The sequence below is a fragment of the Schistocerca piceifrons genome, chromosome 4 (genome assembly GCF_021461385.2).
Source record: "Schistocerca piceifrons isolate TAMUIC-IGC-003096 chromosome 4, iqSchPice1.1, whole genome shotgun sequence".
In the NCBI taxonomy this organism is placed as follows: Eukaryota; Metazoa; Arthropoda; class Insecta; order Orthoptera; family Acrididae; genus Schistocerca; species Schistocerca piceifrons.
The window spans coordinates 845,243,377-845,266,867 of record NC_060141.1 but is presented as its reverse complement, the minus strand read 5'-3'; positions in this window follow the sequence as shown (position 1 = coordinate 845,266,867).

Below are 23,491 nucleotides of genomic sequence, written 5' to 3'. Positions count from 1 at the left end.
ACTAGTTATAGATTCCGATGCTTCACTTCATATTTACTGTATCCCTCTGACGTTCGTATTGACGACAAAACACAGAAATTGCGTCGGAATTAAATACAAAAGGCACAATGCCGAATTAAGTACAAGAAGACTGACTCTTCTTACTGTCTATGTTTTGAAACATTCCTGTGATACTAGTTATAGATTCCGATGCTTCACTTCAGGTTTACTGTATACGTCTGACCTTCTTATTGACGATAAAACACAGAAATTACATCGGAATTAAATACAAAAGGCACAAAGCCGACTTAAGTACAAGAAGACTGACTCTTCTTACTGTCTATGTTTTGAACCATTCCTGTGACACTAGTTATAGATTCCGATGCTTCACTTCAGGTTTACTGTATCCCTTGGTCCTTCATATTGACGATAAAACACAGAAATTGCATCGGAATTAAATACAAAAGGCACAATGCCGACTTAAGTACAAGAAGACTGACTCTTCTCACTGACTATGTTTTGAACCATTCCTGTGACACTAGTTATAGATTTCGATGCTTCGCTTCAAATTTAGTGTATCCCTCTGACCTACGTATTGACGATGAAACACAGAAATTGCGTCGGAATGAAATACAAAAGGCACAATGTCGAATTAAATACACGAAGACTGACTCTTCTTACTGACTATGTTTTAACCATTCCTGTGACACTAGTTATAGACTCCGATGCTTCACTCAAGGCTTACTGTATCCCTTGGACCTTCGTATTGGCGATGAAACATAGAAATTGCATGGGAATTCAATAAAAAAGGCACAATGCCGACTTAAGTACAAGAAAACTGATTCTGCTTACTGTCTATGTTTTGAACCATTTCTGTGATACGAGTTATAGATTTCGATGCTTCTCTTCAGGTTTACTGTGTCCCTTGGACCTTCTTATTGACGATGAAACACAGAAATTGCATCGGAATTAAATGCAAAAGGCACAATGCCCACTTAAGTACAAGAAGACAGACTCTTCTTACTGACTATGTTATGAACCATTCCTGTGTCACTAGTTATGGATTCTGATGCTTCACTTCAGGTTTACTGTATCCCTTGGACCTTCATATTGGCGATGAAACACAGAAATTGCATCGGAATTAAATAGAAAAGACACAATACCGACTCAAGTACAAGAAGACTGACTCTTCTTACTGTCTATGATTTGAACCATTCCTGTGACACTAGTTATGGATTCTGATGCTTCATTTCAGGTTTACTGTATCCCTTGGTCCTTCCTATTGACGATGAGACACAGAAATCGCATCGGAATAAAATAGAAAAAGCACAATGCCGACTTAAGTACAAGAAGACTGACTCTTCCTACTCTCTATGTTTTGAACCATTCCTGTGACACTAACTTTTTATTCCGATGCTAGACTTGAGGTTTACTGTATCCCTCGGACCTTCTTATGGACGATGAAACACAGAAATTGCTTCGGATTAAAATACAAAAGGCACAATGCCGACTTAAGTACAAGAAGACTGACTCTTCCAACTCTCAATGATTTGAACCATTCCTGTGACACTAGTTATAGATTCTGATGCTTCACTCCAGGTTTACTGTATCCCTCTGACTTTCTTATTGACGATGAAGCACAGAAATTGCATCGGAATTAAATAGAAAAGACACAATACCGACTCAAGTACAAGAAGACTGACCCTTCCTACTGTCTATGATTTGAACCATTCCTGTGACACTAGTTATAGATTCCGATGCTTCACTTCAGGTTGACTGTATCCCTCGAACCATCTTATTGACGATGAAACACAGAAATTGCATCGGAAAAAAATGCAAAAGGCACAATGCCGACTTAAGTACAAGAAGCCTGACTCATCTTACTGTCTATGTTTTGAACCATTCCTACGACACTAGTTATAGATTCCGATGCTCACTCGAGGTTTACTGTATCCCTTAGACCTTCATATTGACGATGAAACACAGAAATTGCATCGGAATTAAATACAAAAGGCACAATGCCGACTTAAGTACAAGAAGACTGACTCTTCTTACTGACTATGTGTTGAACCATTCCTGTGACACTAGTTATAGATTCCGATGCTTCACTTCAGGTTTACTGTATCCCTCTGACCTTCTTATTGACGATAAACCACAGAAATTACATCGGAATTAAATACAACAGGCACAATGCCGACTTAAGTACAAGAAGACTGACTCTTCTTACTGTCTATGATTTGAACCATTCCTGTGACACTAGTTATAGATTCCGATGGTTCACTTCAGATTTACGTTATCCCTCTGACGTTCTTATTGACGATGAAACACAGAAATTGCGTCGGAATTAAATACAAAAGGCACAATGCCGAATTAAGTACAAGAAGACTGACTTTTCTTACTGTCTATGTTTTGAACCATTCCTGCGACACTAGTTGTAGATTCCGATGCTTCACTCTAGGTTTACTGTATCCCTTGGACCTTCTTATTGACGATGAAACACAGAAATTGCATCGGAATTAAATAAAAATGGCACAATGCCGACTTAAGTACAAGAAGACTGCCTCTTCTTACTGTCTATGTTTTGAAAAATTCCTGTGACACTAGTTACAGATTCCGATGCTTCACTCCAGGTTTACTGTATCGCTTGGACCTTCTTATTGACGATGAAACACTGAAATTGCATCGGAATTAAATACAAAACGCACAATGCCGACTTAAGTACAAGAAGTCTGGCTCTTCATACTGACTATGCTTTGAACCATTCCTGTGACACTAGTTATGGATTCCGATGCTTTACTTCAGGTTCACTGTATCCCTTGGACCTTCTTATTGACGATGAAACACAGAAATTGCATCGGAATTAAATAGAGAAGGCACAATGCCGACTTAAGTACAAGAAGACTGATTCTTCCTACTGTCTATCTTTTGAACCATTCCTGTGATACTAGTAATAGATTCCGATGCTTCACTTCAGGTTTACTGTATCCCTCCGCCCTTCTTATTGACGGTGAAACACAGAAATTGCATCCGAAATAAATTCAAAAGGCACAATGTCGACTTAAGTACAAGAAGACTGACTCTGCTTACTGTCTATGTTTTGAACCATTTCTGTGATACTAGTTATAGATTTCGATGCTTCACTTCAGGTTTTATGTATACCTTGGACCTTCATATTGACGTTGAATTACAGAAATTGCATCGGAATTAAATACAAAAGGCACAATGCCCACTTAAGTACAAGAAGACTGACTCTTCTTACTGACTATGATTTGAACCATTCCTCTGACACTTGTTATAGATTCTAATGCTTCGCTTCAGGTTTACTGTATCCCTTGGACCTTCTTATTGGCGATGAAACACAGAAATTGCATCTGAATTAAATATAAAAGGGACAATGCCGACTTAAGTACAAGAAGACTGACTCATCTTACTGTCTATGTTTGAACCATTCCTGTGACACTAGTTATAGTTTCCGATGCATCACTTCACATTTACTGTATCCCTCTGCCCTTCTTATTGACGATGAAACACAGAAATTGCATCAGAATTAAATACAAAACGCACAATGCCGACTTAAGTACAAGAAGACTGATTCTGCTTACTGTCTATGGTTTCAACCATTTCTATGATACTAGTTATCGATTTCGATGCTTCACTTCAGGTTTATTGTATCCCTCTGACGTACTTATTGACGAAGAAACACAGAAATTGCATCGGAATTAAATGCAAAAGGCACAATGCCGACTTAAGTACAAGAAGACTGACTCATCTTACTGTATATGATTTGAACCGTTCCTGAGAAACTATTTATAGATTCCGATGCTTCACTCCAGGTTTACTGTATCCCTTGGACCATCATTTTGGCGATGAAACACAGAAATTACATCGGAATTAAATACAAAAGGCACAATGCCAACTTAAGTATAAGCAGACTGACTCTTCTTACTGTCTATGTTTTGAACCATTCCTGTGACACTTGTTATAGATTCCGATGCTTCACTTCAGATTTATTGTATCCCTCTGACGTTCTTATTGACGATGAAACACAGAAATTGCGTCGGAATTAAATACAAAAGGCACAATGCCGAATTAATTACAAGAAGACTGACTTTTCTTACTTTCTATGTTTTGAACCATTCCTGAGACACTAGTTATAGTTTCCGATGCTTCACTCTAGGTTTACTGTATCAATTGGTTCCTTCTTATTGACGATGAAACACAGAAATTGCATCGGAATTAAATACAAAAGGCACAATGACGACTTAAGTACAGGAAGACTGACTCTTCTTACTGTCTATGTTTTGAACCATTCCTGAGACACTAGTTACAGATTCCGATGCTTCACTCCAGGTTGACTGTACCCCTTGGACCTTCTTATTGACGATGAAACACAGAAATTGCATCGGAATTAAATACAAAACGCACAATGCCGACTTAAGTACAAGAAGACTAGCTCTTCTTACTGACTACGCTTTGAACCATTCCTGTGACACTAGTTATAGGTTCCGATGCTTCACTTCAGGTTCACTGCTTCCCTTGGACCTTCTTATTGACGATGAAACACAGAAATTGCATCGGAATTAAATAGAAAAGGCACAATTCCCACTTAAGTACAAGAAGGCTGACTCTTCTTACTGACTATGTTTTGAACCATTCCTGTGACACTAGTTATAGATTCTGATGCTTCACTTCAGGTTTACTGTATCCTTTGGACCTTCTTATTGGCGATGAAACACAGAAATTGCATCGGAATGAAATACAAAAGGCACAATGCCGATTTAAGTACAAGAAGACTGACTCTTCCAACTCTCTATGTTTTGAACCATTCCTGTGACACTAGTTATAGATTCCGATGCTTCACTTCAGGTTTACTATATCCCTCTGACTTTCTTATTGACGATGAAACACAGATATTGCATCGGAATGAAATACAAAAGGCACAATGCCGACTTAAGTACAAGAAGACTGACTCTTCCTACTGTCTATGTTTTGAACCATTCCTGCGACACTAGTTATAGATTACGATGCTTCACTCTAGGTTTACTGTATCCCTTGGACCTTCTTATTGACGATGAAACCCAGATATTGCATCTGAATGAAATACAAAAGGCACAATGCCGACTTAAGTACAAGAAGACTGACTCTTCTTACTGTCTATAATTTTGAACCATTCCTGAGACACTAGATACAGATTCCGATGCTTCACTCCAGGTTTACTGTATCCCTTGAATCTTCTTACTGACGATGAAACACAGAAATTGCATCGGAATTAAACGCAAAAGGCACAATGCCGACTTAAGTACAAGAAGACTGGCTCTTCTTACCGACTATGCTCTGAATCATTCCTGTGACACTAGTTATGGATTCCGATGCTTCACTTCAGGTTCACTGTATCCCTTGGACCTTCTTATTGACGATGAAACACAGAAATTTCATCGGAATTAAATAGAAAAGGCACAATGCCGACTTAAGTACAAGAAGACTGATTCTTCCTACTGTCTTTGATTTGAACGATTCCTGTGACACTAGTTATAGATTCCGATGCTTCACTTCAGGATTACTGTATCCCTCTGCCCTTCGTATTGACGATTAAACACAGAAATTGCATCAGAGTTAAATACAAAAGGCACAATGCCGTCTTAAGTACAAGAAGACTGACTCTGCTTTCTGTCTATGTTTTGACCCATTTCTATGATACTAGTTATAGATTTTGATGCTTCACTTCAGGTTTATTGTATCCCTTGCACCTTCGTATTGACGATGAAACACAGAAATTGCATCGGAATGAAAAACAAAAATCACAATGCCGACTTAAGTACAAGAAGACTGACTCTTCCAACTCTCTATGTTTTGAACCATTCCTGTGACACTAGTTATAGATTCCGATGCTTCACTTCCGGTTTACTGTACCCCTCTGACTTTCTTATTGACGATGAAACACAGAAATTGCATCGGAATTAAATAGAAAAGGCACAATACCGACTTAAGTACAAGAAGACTGTCTCTTCCTACTGTCTATGTTTTGAACCATCCCTGTGACACTGGTTGTAGATTCCGATGCTTCACTTCAGGTTTATTGTATCCCTTGGAACTTCATATTGACGATGAAACACACAAATTGCATCGGAATTAATTACAAAAGTCACAATGGCGACTTAAGTACATGAAGACTGACTCATCATACAGTCTATGTTTTGAGCCACTCCTGAGACACTAGTTATAGATTCTGATGCTTCACTTCAGGTTTACTGTATCCCTTGGACCTTCATATTGTCGATGAAACACAGAAATTGGATCGGAATTAAATACAAACGGCACAATGCCGACTTAACTACAAAAAGACTGACTCTTCTTACTGACTATGGTTTGAACCATTCCTATGACACTAGTTATAGATTCCGATGCTTCACTTCAGGTTTACTGTATCCCTTGGACGTTCCTATTGACGATGAGACACAGAAATCGCATCGGAATTAAATAGAAAAAGCACCATGCCGTGTTAAGTACAAGAAGACTGACTCATCCTACTCTCTATGTTTGAACCATTCCTGTGACACTAGTTACAGATTCCGATGCTTCACTCCTGGTTTTCTGTATCCCTTGGACCATCTTATTGACGATGAAACACAGGAATTGCATCGGAATTAAATACAAAATGCACGATGACGACTTAAGTACTAGAAGACTGGCTCTTCTTACTGACAATGCTTTGTACCATTCCTGTGACACTAGTCATAGATTCCGATGCTTCACTTCAGGTTCAATGTATCCCTTGGAACGTCTTATTGACGATGATACACAGAAATTGCTTCGGAATTAAATAGAAATGGCACAATGCCGACTTAAGTACAGGAAGACTGACTCTTCCTACTGTCTATGTTTTGAACCATTCCAGTGACACTCGTTATAGATTTCGATACTTCCCTGCAGGCTTACTGTATCCCTTGGCCCTTCTTTTTGACGATGAAACACAGAAATTGCATCGGATTTAAATAGAAAGGCACAATGCCGACTTAAGTACAAAAAGACTGACGCTTCTTACTGACTATGCTTTGAACCATTCCTGTGACACTGGTTATAGATTCCGATGGTTCACTTCTGGTTTACTGTATCCCTTAGACCTTCCTATTGACGATGAGACACAGAAATCGCATCGGAATGAAATAGAAAAAGCACAATGCCGAATTAAGTACCAGAAGAATGACTCTTCCTACTCTCTATGCTTTGAACCATTCCTGTGACAAAAGTTATAGATTCAGATGCTTCACTTCAGGTTTACTGTGTCCCTCTGACTTTCTTATTGACGATGAAACACAGAAATAGCATCGGAATGAAATAGAAAAGGCGCAATACCGACCTAAGTACCAGAAGACTGACTCTTTCTACTCTCTGTGTTTTGAACCATTCCTGTGACAAAAGTTATAGATTCAGATGCTTCATTTCAGGTTTACTGTATCCCTTGGACCTTCTTATTAACGATGAATCACAGAATTTGCATCGGAATTAAATACAAAATGCACAATGCCGACTTAAGTACAAGAAGAATGACTCTTGCAACTGTCTATGTTTTGAACCATTCGTGTGACACTAGTTATAGATACCGATGCTTCACTTTAGGGTTACTGTATCCCTCTGACATTCTTATTGACGATGAAACACAGAAATTGCATCGGAATTAAATAGAAAAGGCACAATGCCGACATAACTACAGGAAGACTTACTCTTCTTACTGACTATGTTTTGTACCATTCATGTGACACTAGTTATAGATTCCGATGCTTAACTTCAGGATTACTGTGTCCCAATGACCTTCTTAGTGGCGATGAAACACAGAAATAGCATCGGAATAAAGTACAAAAAGCACAATGCCGAATTAAGTACAAATAGACTTTCTCTTCTTACTGTCTATGTTTGAACCATTCCTGTGACACTAGTTATGGATACCGATGCTTCACTTCAGGTTTACTGTATCCCTCTGACCTTCTTATTGACGATGAAACACAGAAATTGGATCAGAATTAAATACAAAGGGCACAATGCCGAATTAAGTAGAAGAAGACTGACTTTTCTTACTGTCTATGTTTTGAACCATTCCTGTGACACTAGTCATAGACTCCGATGCTTCACTCCAGGTTTACTGTATCCTTTTGGACCTTCTTATTGACGATGAAACACAGAAATTGCATCGGAATTAAATACAAAAGGCACAATGCTGACTTAAGTAAACGAAGTCTGACTCTTTTTACTGTCCATGTCTTGAACCTTCCTGTGACACTAGTTATAGATTCCGATGCTTCACTCCAGGTTTACTGTATCCCTTGGACCCTCTTATTGACGATGAATCACAGAAATTGCATCAGAATTAAATAGAAAAGGCACAATGATGACTTAAGTACAAGAAGACTGACTCTTCTTACTGACTATGTTTTGAACCATTCCTGCGACACTGGTCGTAGATTCCTATGCTTTACTTCAGGATTACTGTATCCTTCTGACCTTCTTATTGACGATGAAACACAGAAATTGCATCGGAATTAAATACAAAAGGCACAATGCCGAATTAAGTACAAGAAGAGTGACTCTTCTTTCTGTTTATGTTTTGAACCATCCCTGTGACACTAGTTATAGATTCCGATGCTTCACTCCAGGTTTACTGTATCCCTTGGACCTTCTTATTGACGATGAAACACAGAAATTGCATCGGAATTAAATATGAAAGGCACAATACCGACTTAAGTACAAGAAGACTGACTCTTCTTACTGACTATGTTTTGAATCATTCGTGTGACACTAGACATAGATTCCGATACTTACCTTCAGGATTACTGTAACCCTCTGACCTTCTTATTTACAATGAAACACAGAAATTGCATCGGAATTAAATACAAAAGGCACAATGCCGACTTAAGTACATGAAGACTGACTCTTCTTACTGTCTATGTTTTGAACCATCCCTGTGACACTAGTTACAGATTCCGATGCTTCACTCCAGGTTTACTGTATCCCTTGGACATTCTTATTGTCGTTGAAACACAGAAATTGTATCGGAATTAAATACAAAAGGCACAAAGCCGACTTAAGTACAAGAAGAATGACTCTCCTTACTGACTATGTTTTGAACCATTCCTGTGACACTAGTTATAAATTCCGACTCTTCACGTCAGGTTTACTGTATCCTTTGGGCCTTCCTATTGCCGATGAGACACAGAAATCGCATCGGAATTGAATAGAAAAACCACAATGCCGACTTAAGTACAAGAAGACTGACTCTTCCCACTCTCTATGTTTTGAACCATTCCTGTGACACTAGTTTTTTATTCCGATGCCTCACTTGAGGTTTACTGTATCCCTCGGACCTTCTTATGGACGATGAAACACAGAAATTGCATCGGAATGAAATACAAAAGATACAATGCCACTTAAGTACAAGAAGACTGACTCTTCCAAATCTCTATGTTTTGAACCATTCCTGTGACCCTAGTTATAGGTTCCGATGCTTCACTTCAGAGTTACTGTATCCCTGTGACCTTCTTATTGACGATGAAACACTGAAATTGCATCGGAATTAAATACAAAAGGCACAATGCCGACTTAAGCACGTGTAGACTGACTTTTCCTACTGTCTATGTTTTGACCCATTGCTGTGACACTAGTTATAGATTCCGATGGTTCATTTCAGATTTACTGTATCCCTTGGACAATCTTATTGATGATCAAACACAGAAATTGCATCGGAATTACATACAAAAGGCACAATGCAGACTTAAGTACAAGAAGACTGACTCTTCCCACTGTCTACGTTCTGGACTATTCCTGTGACACTTGTTATAGATTCCGATGCTTCACTTCAGGTTTACTGTATCGCTCTGACCTTCTTATTGTCGATGAAACACAGAAATTGCGCCGGAATTAAACAGAAATGGCACAATACCGACTTAACTACAAGAAGACGGGACTCTTCCTACTGTCTATGTTTTGAACCATTCCTGTGACACTAGTTCTAGATTCCGATGCTTTACTTCAGGTTTACTGTATCCCTTGGACCTTCTTATTGACGATGAAACACAAAATTGCATCGGAATTAAATACAAAAGGCACAATGACGACTTAAGTACAAGAAGACTGACTCTTCTTACTGTCTACGTTTTGAACCATTCCTGTGACACTAGTTACAGACTCCGATGCTTCACTTCAGGTTTATTGTATCCCTCTGGCCTTCTTATTGACGATGAAACACAGAAATTGCATCGGAATTAAATACAAAAGGCACAATGCAGACTTAAGTACAAGAAGACCGACTCTTCCCACTGTCTATGTTTTGGACCATTCCTGTGACACTAGTTATTGATTCCGATGCTTCACTTCAGGTTTGCTGTATCGCTCTGACCTTCTTATTGACGATGAAACACAGAAATTGCATCGGAATTAAATAGAAAAGGCACAATACCGACTTAACTACAAGAAGACTGACTCTTCTTACTGACTATGCTTTGAACCATTCCTGTGACACTAGTTATAGATTCCGATGCTTAACTTCAGGATTACTGTATCCCACTGACCCTCTTAGCGACGATGAACCACAGAGATTGCATCGGAATTAAATACAAAAGGCACAATGCCGACTTAAGTACAAGAAGACTGACTCATCTTACTGTCTATGATTTGAACCATTCCTGTGACACTAGTTATAGATTCCGATGCTTCACTCCAGGTTTACCGTATCCCTCTGCCCTTCTTGATGACGATAAAACACAGAAATTGCATCGGAATTAAATACAAAAGGCACAATGCCGACTTAAGTACAAGAAGACTGACTCTTCTTTCTGTCTATGTTTTGAGCGATTCCTGTAACACTAGTTATAGAATCCGATGCGTCACTTCAGGTTTACTGTATCCCTTGGACCTTCTTATTGACGATGAAACACAGAAATTGTATCGAAATTAAATACAAAAGGCACAATGCCGACTTAAGTACAAGAAGACTGACTCTCCTTACTGACTATGTTTTGAACCATTCCTGTGACACTAGTTATAAATTCCGACGCTTCACGTCAGGTTTATTGTATCCCTTGGGCCTTCCTATTGACGATGAGACACAGAAATCGCAACGGCATTAAATAGAAAAAGCCCAATGCCGACTTAAGTACGAGAAGACTGACTCTTCCCACTCTCTATGTTTTGAACCATTCCTGTGACACTAGTTTTTTATTCCGATGCCTCACTTGAGGTTTACTGTATCCCTCGGACCTTCTTATGGACGATGAAACACAGAAATTTCATCGGAATGAAATACAAAAGATACAATGCCGACTTAAGTACACGAAGACTGACTCTAACAACTCTCTATGTTTTGAACCATTCCTATGACACTAATTATTGGCTCCGATCCTTCACTTCAGAGTTACTGTATCCCTGTGACCTTCTTATTGACGATGAAACACAGATATTGCATCGGAATTAAATACAAAAGGCACAATGCCGACTTAAGTACGTGTAGACTGACTCTTCCTACTGTCTATGCTTTGAACCATTCCTGTGACACTAGTTATAGATTCCGATGGTTCATTTCAGATTTACTGTATCCCTTTGACTTTCTTATTGGTGATGAAACACAGAAATTGCATCGGAATTACATACAAACGGCACAATGCAGACTTAAGTACAAGAAGACTGACTCTTCCCACTGTCTATGCTTTGGACTATTCCTGTGACTCTAGTTATAGATTCCGATGCTTCACTTCAGGTTTACTGTATCGCTCTGACCTTCTTATTGACGATGAAACACAGAAATTGCATCGGAATTAAATAGAAAAGGCACAATACCGACTTAACTACAAGAAGACGGACTCTTCCTACTGTCTATGTTTTGAACCATTCCTGTGACACTAGTTTTAGATTCCGATGCTTTACTTCAGGTTGACTGTATCCCTTGGACGTTCTTATTGACGATGAAACACAAAATTGCATCGGAATTAAATACAAAAGGCACAATGACGACTTAAGTACAAGAAGACTGACTCTTCTTACTGACTATGTTTTGAACCATTCCTGTGACACTACTTATAGACTCTGATGCTTCACTTCAGGTTTACTGTTTCCCTCTGACCTTCTTATTGACGATGAAACACAGAAATTGCATCGGGATTAAATACAAAAGATACAATGCCACTTAAGTACAAGAAGACTGACTCTTCCAAATCTCTATGTTTTGAACCATTCCTGTGACCCTAGTTATAGGTTCCGATGCTTCACTTCAGAGTTACTGTATCCCTGTGACCTTCTTATTGACGATGAAACACAGAAATTGCATCGGAATTAAATACAAAAGGCACAATGCCGACTTAAGTACGTGTAGACTGACTTTTCCTACTGTCTATGTTTTGACCCATTGCTGTGACACTAGTTATAGATTCCGATGGTTCATTTCAGATTTACTGTATCCCTTGGACTTTCTTATTGATGATCAAACACAGAAATTGCATCGGAATTACATACAAAAGGCACAATGCAGACTTAAGTACAAGAAGACTGACTCTTCCCACTGTCTACGTTTTGGACTATTCCGGTGACACTTGTTATAGATTCCGATGCTTCACTTCAGGTTTACTGTATCGCTCTGACCATCTTATTGACGATGAAACACAGAAATTGCGCCGGAATTAAACAGAAATGGCACAATACCGACTTAACTACAAGAAGACGGACTCTTCCTACTGTCTATGTTTTGAACCATTCCTGTGACACTAGTTTTAGATTCCGATGCTTAACTTCAGGATTACTGTATCCCACTGACCCTCTTAGCGACGATGAAACACAGAGATTGCATCGGAATTAAATACAAAAGGCACAATGCCGACTTAAGTACAAGAAGACTGACTCATCTTCCTGTCTATGATTTGAACCATTCCTGTGACACTAGTTATAGATTCCGATGCTTCACTTCAGGTTTACCGTATCCCTCTGCCCTTCTTGATGACGATAAAACACAGAAATTGCATCGGAATTAAATACAAAAGGCACAATGCCGACTTAAGTACAAGAAGACTCACTCTTCTTTCTGTCTATGTTTTGAGCGATTCCTGTAACACTAGTTATAGAATCCGATGCGTCACTTCAGGTTTACTGTATCCCTTGGACCTTCTTATTGACGATGAAACACAGAAATTGTATCGGAATTAAATACAAAAGGCACAATGCCGACTTAAGTACAAGAAGACTGACTCTCCTTACTGACTATGTTTTGAACCATTCCTGTGACACTAGTTATAAATTCCGACGCTTCACGTCAGGTTTATTGTATCCCTTGGGCCTTCCTATTGACGATGAGACACAGAAATCGCAACGGCATTAAATAGAAAAAGCACAATGCCGACTTAAGTACGAGAAGACTGACTCTTCCCACTCTCTATGTTTTGAACCATTCCTGTGACACTAGTTTTTTATTCCGATGCCTCACTTGAGGTTTACTGTATCCCTCGGACCTTCTTATGGACGATGAAACACAGAAATTTCATCGGAATGAAATACAAAAGATACAATGCCGACTTAAGTACACGAAGACTGACTCTTACAACTCTCTATGTTTTGAACCATTCCTATGACACTAGTTATTGGCTCCGATCCTTCACTTCAGAGTTACTGTATCCCTGTGACCTTCTTATTGACGATGAAACACAGATATTGCATCGGAATTAAATACAAAAGGCACAATGCCGACTTAAGTACGTGTAGACTGACTTTTCCTACTGTCTATGCTTTGAACCATTCCTGTGACACTAGTTATAGATTCCGATGGTTCATTTCAGATTTACTGTATCCCTTTGACTTTCTTATTGGTGATGAAACACAGAAATTGCATCGGAATTACATACAAACGGCACAATGCAGACTTAAGTACAAGAAGACTGACTCTTCCCACTGTCTATGCTTTGGACTATTCCTGTGACTCTAGTTATAGATTCCGATGCTTCACTTCAGGTTTACTGTATCGCTCTGACCTTCTTATTGACGATGAAACACAGAAATTGCATCGGAATTAAATAGAAAAGGCACAATACCGACTTAACTACAAGAAGACGGACTCTTCCTACTGTCTATGTTTTGAACCATTCCTGTGACACTAGTTTTAGATTCCGATGCTTTACTTCAGGTTGACTGTATCCCTTGGACGTTCTTATTGACGATGAAACACAAAATTGCATCGGAATTAAATACAAAAGGCACAATGACGACTTAAGTACAAGAAGACTGACTCTTCTTACTGACTATGTTTTGAACCATTCCTGTGACACTAGTTATAGACTCTGATGCTTCACTTCAGGTTTACTGTTTCCATCTGACCTTCTTATTGACGATGAAACACAGAAATTGCATCGGGATTAAATACAAAAGGCACAATGCTGACTTAAGTACGTGTAGACTGACTTATCCTACTGTCTATGTATTGAACCATTCCTGTGATTTTAGTTATAGATTCCGAAGGTTCATTTCAGGTTTATTGTATCCCTTGGACCTTCTTATTGATGATGAAACACAGAAATTGCATCGGAATTAATACCAAAGGCACAATGCAGACTTAAGTGCAAGAAGACTGACTCTTCCCACTGTCTATGTTTTGGACCATTACTGTGACACTAGTTATAGATTCCGATGCTTCACTTCAGGTTTACGGTATCGCTCTGACCTTCGTATTGACGATGAAACACAGAAATTGCATCGGAATTAAATACAAAAGGCACAATGCCGACTGAAGTACAAGAAGACTGACTCTTCCGACAGTCTATGCTTTGAACCATTCCTGTGACACTAGTTATAGATTCCGGTGCTTCACTCCAGGTTTACTGTATCCCTTGGACCTTCTTATTGACGATGAGACACAGAAATCGCATCGGAATTAAATAGAAAAACCACAATGCCGACTTAAGTAAAAGAAGACTGACTCTTCCCACTCTCTATGTTTTGAACCATTCCTGTGACACTAGTTTTTTATTCCGATGCCTCACTTGAGGTTTACTGTATCCCTCGGACCTTCTTATGGACGATGAAACACAGAAATTGCATCGGAATGAAATACAAAAGATACAATGCCACTTAAGTACAAGAAGACTGACTCTTCCAAATCTCTATGTTTTGAACCATTCCTGTGACCCTAGTTATAGGTTCCGATGCTTCACTTCAGAGTTACTGTATCCCTGTGACCTTCTTATTGACGATGAAACACAGAAATTGCATCGGAATTAAATACAAAAGGCACAATGCCGACTTAAGTACGTGTAGACTGACTTTTCCTACTGTCTATGTTTTGACCCATTGCTGTGACACTAGTTATAGATTCCGATGGTTCATTTCAGATTAACTGTATCCCTTGGACTTTCTTATTGATGATGAAACACAGAAATTGCATCGGAATTACATACAAAAGGCACAATGCAGACTTAAGTACAAGAAGACTGACTCTTCCCACTGTCTACGTTTTGGACTATTCCTGTGACACTTGTTATAGATTCCGATGCTTCACTTCAGGTTTACTGTATCGCTCTGACCTTCTTATTGACGATGAAACACAGAAATTGCGCCAGAATTAAACAGAAATGGCACAATACCGACTTAACTACAAGAAGACGGACTCTTCCTACTGTCTATGTTTTCAACCATTCCTGTGACACTAGTTATAGATTCCGATGCTTTACTTCAGGTTTACTGTATCCCTTGGACCTTCTTATTGACGATGAAACACAAAATTGCATCGGAATTAAATACAAAAGGCACAATGACGACTTAAGTACAAGAAGACTGACTCTTCTTACTGTCTACGTTTTGAACCATTCCTGTGACACTAGTTACAGACTCCGATGCTTCACTTCAGGTTTATTGTATCCCTCTGGCCTTCTTATTGACGATGAAACACAGAAATTGCATCGGAATTAAATACAAAAGGCACAATGCCGACTTAAGTACGTGTAGACTGACTTTTCCTACTGTCTATGTTTTGAACCATTCCTGTGACACTAGTTATAGATTCCGATGGTTCATTTCAGGTTTACTGTAACCCCTTGGACCTTCTTATTGATGATGAAACACAGAAATTGCATCGGAATTAAATACAAAAGGCACAATGCAGACTTAAGTACAAGAAGACCGACTCTTCCCACTGTCTATGTTTTGGACCATTCCTGTGACACTAGTTATTGATTCCGATGCTTCACTTCAGGTTTGCTGTATCGCTCTGACCTTCTTATTGACGATGAAACACAGAAATTGCATCGGAATTAAATAGAAAAGGCACAAGACCGACTTAACTACAAGAAGACTGACTCTTCTTACTGACTATGCTTTGAACCATTCCTGTGACACTAGTTATAGATTCCGATGCTTAACTTCAGGATTACTGTATCCCACTGACCCTCTTAGCGACGATGAAACACAGAGATTGCATCGGAATTAAATACAAAAGGCACAATGCCGACTTAAGTACAAGAAGACTGACTCATCTTCCTGTCTATGATTTGAACCATTCCTGTGACACTAGATATAGATTCCGATGCTTCACTTCAGGTTTGCTGTATCCCTCTGACCCTCTTATTGACGATGAAACACAGAAATTGCATCGGAATTAAATACAAAAGGCACAATGACGACTCAAGTACAAGAAGACTGGCTCCTCTTACTGTCAATGTTTTGAACCATTCCTGTGACACTAGTTATAGATTCCGATGCTTCACTTCAGGTTTACTGTGTCCCTCTGACCTTCTTATAAACGATGAAACACAGAAATTGCATCGGAAATATATACAAAAGGCACAATGCCGACTTAAGTACAAGAAGACTGACTCTCCTTACTGACTATGTTTTGAACCATTCCTGTGACACTAGTTATAAATTCCGACGCTTCACGTCAGGTTTATTGTATCCCTTGGGCCTTCCTATTGACGATGAGACACAGAAATCGCAACGGCATTAAATAGAAAAAGCACAATGCCGACTTAAGTACGAGAAGACTGACTCTTCCCACTCTCTATGTTTTGAACCATTCCTGTGACACTAGTTTTTTATTCCGATGCCTCACTTGAGGTTTACTGTATCCCTCGGACCTTCTTATGGACGATGAAACACAGAAATTGCATCGGAATGAAATACAAAAGATACAATGCCGACTTAAGTACACGAAGACTGACTCTTACAACTCTCTATGTTTTGAACCATTCCTATGACACTAGTTATAGGTTCCGATGCTTCACTTCAGAGTTACTGTATCCCTGTGACCTTCTTATTGATGATGAAACACAGAAATTGCATCGGAATTAATACCACAGGCACAATGCAGACTTAAGTGCAAGAAGACTGACTCTTCCCACTGTCTATGTTTTGGACCATTCCTGTGACACTAGTTATAGATTCCGATGCTTCACTTCAGGTTTACTGAATCGCTCTGACCTTCGTATTGACGATGAAACACAGAAATTGCATCGGAATTAAATAGAAAATGCACAATGCCGACTTAAGTACAAGAAGACTGACTCATCTTACTGTCTATGTTTTGAACCATTCCTGTGACACTAGTTACAGACTCCGATGCTTCACTTCAGGTTTACTGTATCCCTCTGACGTTCTTATTGACGATGAAGCACAGAAATTGCGTCGGAATGAAATACAAAAGGCACAATGCCGAATTACGTACAAGAAGACTGAGTCCTCTTACTGTCCATGTTTTGAACCATTCCTGTGACTCTAGTTATAGATTCCGATGCTTCACTCCAGGTTTACTGTATACCTTGGACCTTCTTATTGACGATGAAACACAGAAATTGCATCGGAATTAAATACAAAAGGCACAATGCCGACTTAAGTAAAAGAAGTCTGACTCTTTTTACTGTCTGTGTTTTGAACCATTCCTGCGACACTAGTTAGGGATTCCGATTCTTCACTCCAGGTTTACTGTATCCCTTGGACCTTCTTATTGACGATGAAACACAGAAATTGCATCGGAATTAAATAAAAATATCACAATGCCGACTTCAGTTAAAGAAGACTGACTCTGCTTACTGTGTATGTTTTGAACCATTCCTGTGACACTAGTTATAGATTCCGATGCTTCACTTCAGGTTTACTGTATCGCTCTGACCTTCGTATTGACGATGAAACACAGAAATTGCATCGGAATTAAATAGAAAATGCACAACGCCGACTTAAGTACAAGAAGACTGACTCTTCTTACTGTCTATGTTTGAACCATTCCTGTGACACTAGTTATAGATTCCGATGCTTCACTCCAGGTGTACTGTATACCTTGGCCCTTCTTATTGACGATGAAACACGGAAATTGCATCGGAATTAAATACAAAAGCACAATGCCGACTTAAGTACAAGAAGACGGACTCTTCTTACTGACTATGTTTTGAACCATTCCTGTGACACTAGTTATAGATTCCGATGCTTCACTTCAGGTTTACTGTATCCCTCTGACCTTCTTATTGACGATAAGACACAGAAATAGCATCGGAATTAAATACAAAAGGCTCAATGCCGATTTAAGTACAAGAAGACTGACTCTTCTTACTGTCCATGTTTGAACCAGTCCTGTGACACTAGTTATAGATTCCGATGCTTCTCTTCAGGTCAACTGTGTCCCTTGGACCTTCTTATTGACGATGAAACACAGAAATTGCATCGGAATTAAATAGAAAGGCACAATGCCGACTTAAGTACAAGAAGACTGACTCTTCTTACTGACTATGTTTGAACCATTCCTGTGACACTAGTTTTAGATTCCGATGCTTCACTTCAGGTTTACTGTATCCCTTGGACCTTCCTATTGACAATGAGACACTGAAATCGCATCGCAATTATATAGAAAAACCACAATGCCGACTTAAGTACAAGAAGACTGACTCTTCCTACTCACTATGTTTTGAACCATTCCTGTGACACTAGTTTTTTATTCCGATGCTTCACTTGAGGTTTACTGTATCCCATGGACCTTCTTATTGACGATGAAACACACTTATTGCATCGGAATTAAATACAAATGGCACAATGCCGACTTAAGTCCAAGAAGAATGACTCTTCTCACTGACTATGTTTTGAACCATTCCTGTGACACTAGTTATAGATTCCGATGCTTCACTTCAGGTTTACTGTATCTCTCTGACTTTCGTATTGACGATGAAACACAGAAATTGCATCGGAATTAAATACAAAAGGCACAATGCCGACTTAAGTACATGTAGACAGACTTTTCCTACTGTCTATGTTTTGAACCATTCCTGTGACACTAGTTATAGATTTCGATGCTTCATTTCAGGTTTACTGTATCCCTTGGACCTTTTTATTGACGATGAAACACAGAAATTGCATCGGAACTGAATACAAAAGGCACAATGCCGACTTTAGTACAAGAAGACTGACTCTTCCAACTGTCTATGTTTTGAAACTTTCCTGTGACACTAGTTATAGATTCCGATGCTTCACTTGGGGTTTACTGTGTCCCTATGACCTTCTTAATGACGATGAAACACAGAAATTGCATCGGAATTAAATAGAAAAGGCACAATTCCGACTTACCTACAAGAAGGCTGACTCTTCTTACTGACTATGTTTTGAACCATTCCTGTGACACTTGTTATAGATTCCGTTGCTTAACTTCAGGATTACTGTATCCCTTGGACCTTCTTATTGACGATGAGACACAGAAATTGCATCGGGTTTAAATACAAAAGGCACAATGCCGACTTAGGTAAAAGAAGTCTGACTCTTCTTACTGTCTGTGTTTTGAACCACTCCTGTGACACTGGTTATAGATTCCGATTCTTCACTCCAAGTTTACTGTATCCCTTGGACCTTCTTATTGACGACGAAACATAGAAATTGCATCAGAATTAAATAGAAAATGCACAATGATGACTTAAGTACAAGAAGACTGACTCTTCTTACTGACTATGATTTGAACCATACCTGTGACACAAGTTATAGATTCCGATGAATCACATCTGGTTTACTGTATCCCTTGGACCTTCCTATTGACGGTGAAACACAGAAATTGCATCGGAATTATATAGAAACGGCACAATGCCGACTAAGTACAAGAATACAGACTTATCTTACTGTCTATGTTTTGAACCGTCCCTGTGACACTAGTTACAGATTCCGATGCTTCACTCCAGGTTTACTGTATCCCTTGGACCTTCTTACTGACGATGAAACGCAGATATTCCATCGGAATTAAATACAAAAAGCACAATGCCGACTTAAGTACAAGACGAATGACTCATCATACTGACTATGTTTTGAACCATTCCTGTGACACTAGTTATAGATTCCGATGAAACACATCAGGTTTACTGTATCCCTTGGACCTTCTTATTGACGATGAAACACAGAAATTGCATCAGAATTAAATAGAAAAGGCACAATGATGACTTAAGTACAAGAAGACTGACTCTTCTTACTGACTATGATTTGAACCATTACTGTGACACTAGTTATAGATTCCGATGATTCACTTCAGGTTTAATGTATCCCTTGGACCTTCTTATTGACGATGAAACACAGAAATTGCATCGGAATTAAATACAAAAGGCACAAAACCGACATAAGTACAGGAAGACTGACTCTTCTTACTGACTATGTTTTGAACCAATTTCTGTGACACAGGTCATAGATTCCGATGCTTCACTTCAGGTTTACTGTATCCCATGGACCTTCTTATTGACGATGAGACACAGAAATTGCATCGGAATTAAATAGAAAAGGCACAATGCCGACTTAAGTACAAGAATACTGACTCATCTTACTGTCTATGTTTTTAACCGTCCCTGTGACACTAGTTATAGATTCCGATGCTTCACTCCAGGTTTACTGTATCCCTTGGACCTTCTTGTTGACGATGAAACACAGAAATTGCATCGGAATTAAATACTAAAAGCACAATGCCGACTTAAATACAAGAAGACTGACTCTTCTTACTGACTATGTTTTGAACCATTCCTGTGACACTAGTTATAGATTGCGATGCTTCACTTCAGGATTACTGTATCCCTCTGACCTTCTTATTGACGACGAAACACAGAAATTGCATCGGATTTAAATACAAAAGGCACAATGCCGACTTAAGTAAAAGAAGTCTGACTCTTCTTACTGTCTATGTTTTAACCATTCCTGTGACACTAGTTATAGATTCCGATGCTTCACTCCAGGTTTACAGTATCCCTTGGACCTTCTTGTTGACGATGAAACACAGAAATTGCATCAGAATTAAATACAAAGGGCACAATGCCGAATTAAGTACAAGAAGACTGACTCTTCTTACTGTCTATGATTTGAACCATTCCTGTGACACTAGTTATAGATTCCGATGATACACATCAGGTTTACTGTATCCCTTGGACCTTCTTATTGACGATGAAACACAGAAATTGCATCGGAATTAAATACAAAAGGCACAATACCGACCTAAGTACAAGTAGACTGACTCTTCTTACTGACTATGTATTGAACCATTCCTGTGACACTAGTCATAGATTCCGATGCTTCACCTCAGGATTACTGTATCCCTCTGACCTTCTTATTGACGATTAAACACAGAAATTGCACCGGAATTAAGTACAAAAGGCACAATGCCGACTTAAGTACAAGAAGGCTGACTCTTCTTACTGCCTATGTTTTAACCATCCCTGGGACACTAGTAATAAATTCCTATGCTTTACTCTAGGTTTACTGTATCCCTTGGACCTTCTTCTTGACGATGAAACACAGAAATTGCATCGGAATTAAATACAATAGGCACAATGCCGACTTAAGTACAAGAAGACTGAATCTTCCTACTGTCTATGTTTTGAACCATTCCTGTGACACTAGTTATAGATTCCGATGCTTCACTCCAGGTTTACTGTATCCCTTGGACGTTCTTATTGACGATGAAACACAGGAATTGCATCCGAATAAAATACAAAAAGCACAATGCCGACTTAAGTACAAGAAGACTCACTCTTCTTACTGACTATGTTTTGAACCATTCCTGTGACACTACTTATTGATTCCGATGCTTCACTTCAGGTTTACTGTATCCCTCTGACCTTATTATTGACGATGAAACACAGAAATTGCGTCAGAATTAAATACAAAAGGCACAATGCCGAATTAGGTACAAGAAGACTGACTCTTCTTACTGTCTATGTTTTGAACCATTCCTGGACACTAGTTATAGACTCCGATGCTTCACTCCAGGTTTACTGTATCCCTTGGACCTTCTTATTGACGATGAAACACAGAAATTGCATCGGAATTAAATGCAAAAGGCACAATGCCGAATTACGTAAAAGAAGTCTGACTCTTCTCACTGTCTATGTTTTGAACCATTCCTGTAACACTAGTTAGAGATTCCGATGCTTCACTCCAGGTTTACTGTATCCCTTGGAGCTTCTTATTGACGGTGAAACACAGAAATTGCATCAGAATTTAATAGAAGAGGCACAATGTTGACTTAAGTACAAGGAGACTGACTTTTCTTACTGACTATGATTTGAACCATTACTGTGACACTAGTTATAGATTCCGATGATTCACTTCAGGTTTACTGTATACCCTGGAGCTCCTTATTGACGATAAAACACAGAAAGTGCATCGGAATTAAATACAAAAGGCACAATACCGACTTAAGTACAAGAAGACTGACTTTCTTACTGACTATGTTTTGAACCATTCCTGTGACACTAGTTATAGAGTCCGATGCTTCACTTCAGGTTTACTGTATCCCTTGGACCTTCTTATTAACGATGAAACACAGAAATTGCATTGGAATTAAATACAATAGGCAAAATGCCGACTTAAGTACAAGAAGACTGACTCTTCCTACTGTCTATGTTTTGACCCATTCCTGTGACACTAGTCATAGATTCCGATGCTTCACTTCAGTTTTACTGTATCCCTTGGACCTTCTTATTGACGATGAAACACAGAAATTGCATCGGAAATAAATACAAAAGGCACAATACCGACTTAAGTACAAGAAGACTGACTCTTCTTACTGACTATGTTTTGAACCACTCCTGTGACACTAGTCATAGATTCCGATGCTTAACATCTGGATTACTGTATCCCTCTGATCTTCTTATTGACGATGAAACACAGAAATTGCATCGGAATTAAATACAAAATGCACAATGCCGACTTAAGTACAAGTAGACTGACTCTTCTTACTGTCTATGTTTTGAACCATCTCTGTGACACTAGTTATAGATTCCGATGCTTCACTCCAGGATTACTCTATCCCTTGGACCTTCTTATTGACGATGAAACACAGAAATTGTATCGGAATTAAATACAAAAGGCACAATGCCGACTTAAGTACAAGAAGACTGACTCTTCTTACTGACTATGCTTTGAACCATTCCGGTGACACTAGTTATAGATTCCGGTGCTTCACTCCAGGTTTACTGTACCCCTTGGACCTTCTTATTGACGATAAAACACAGAAATTGCATCGGAATTAAATACAAAAGGCACAATGCCGTATTAA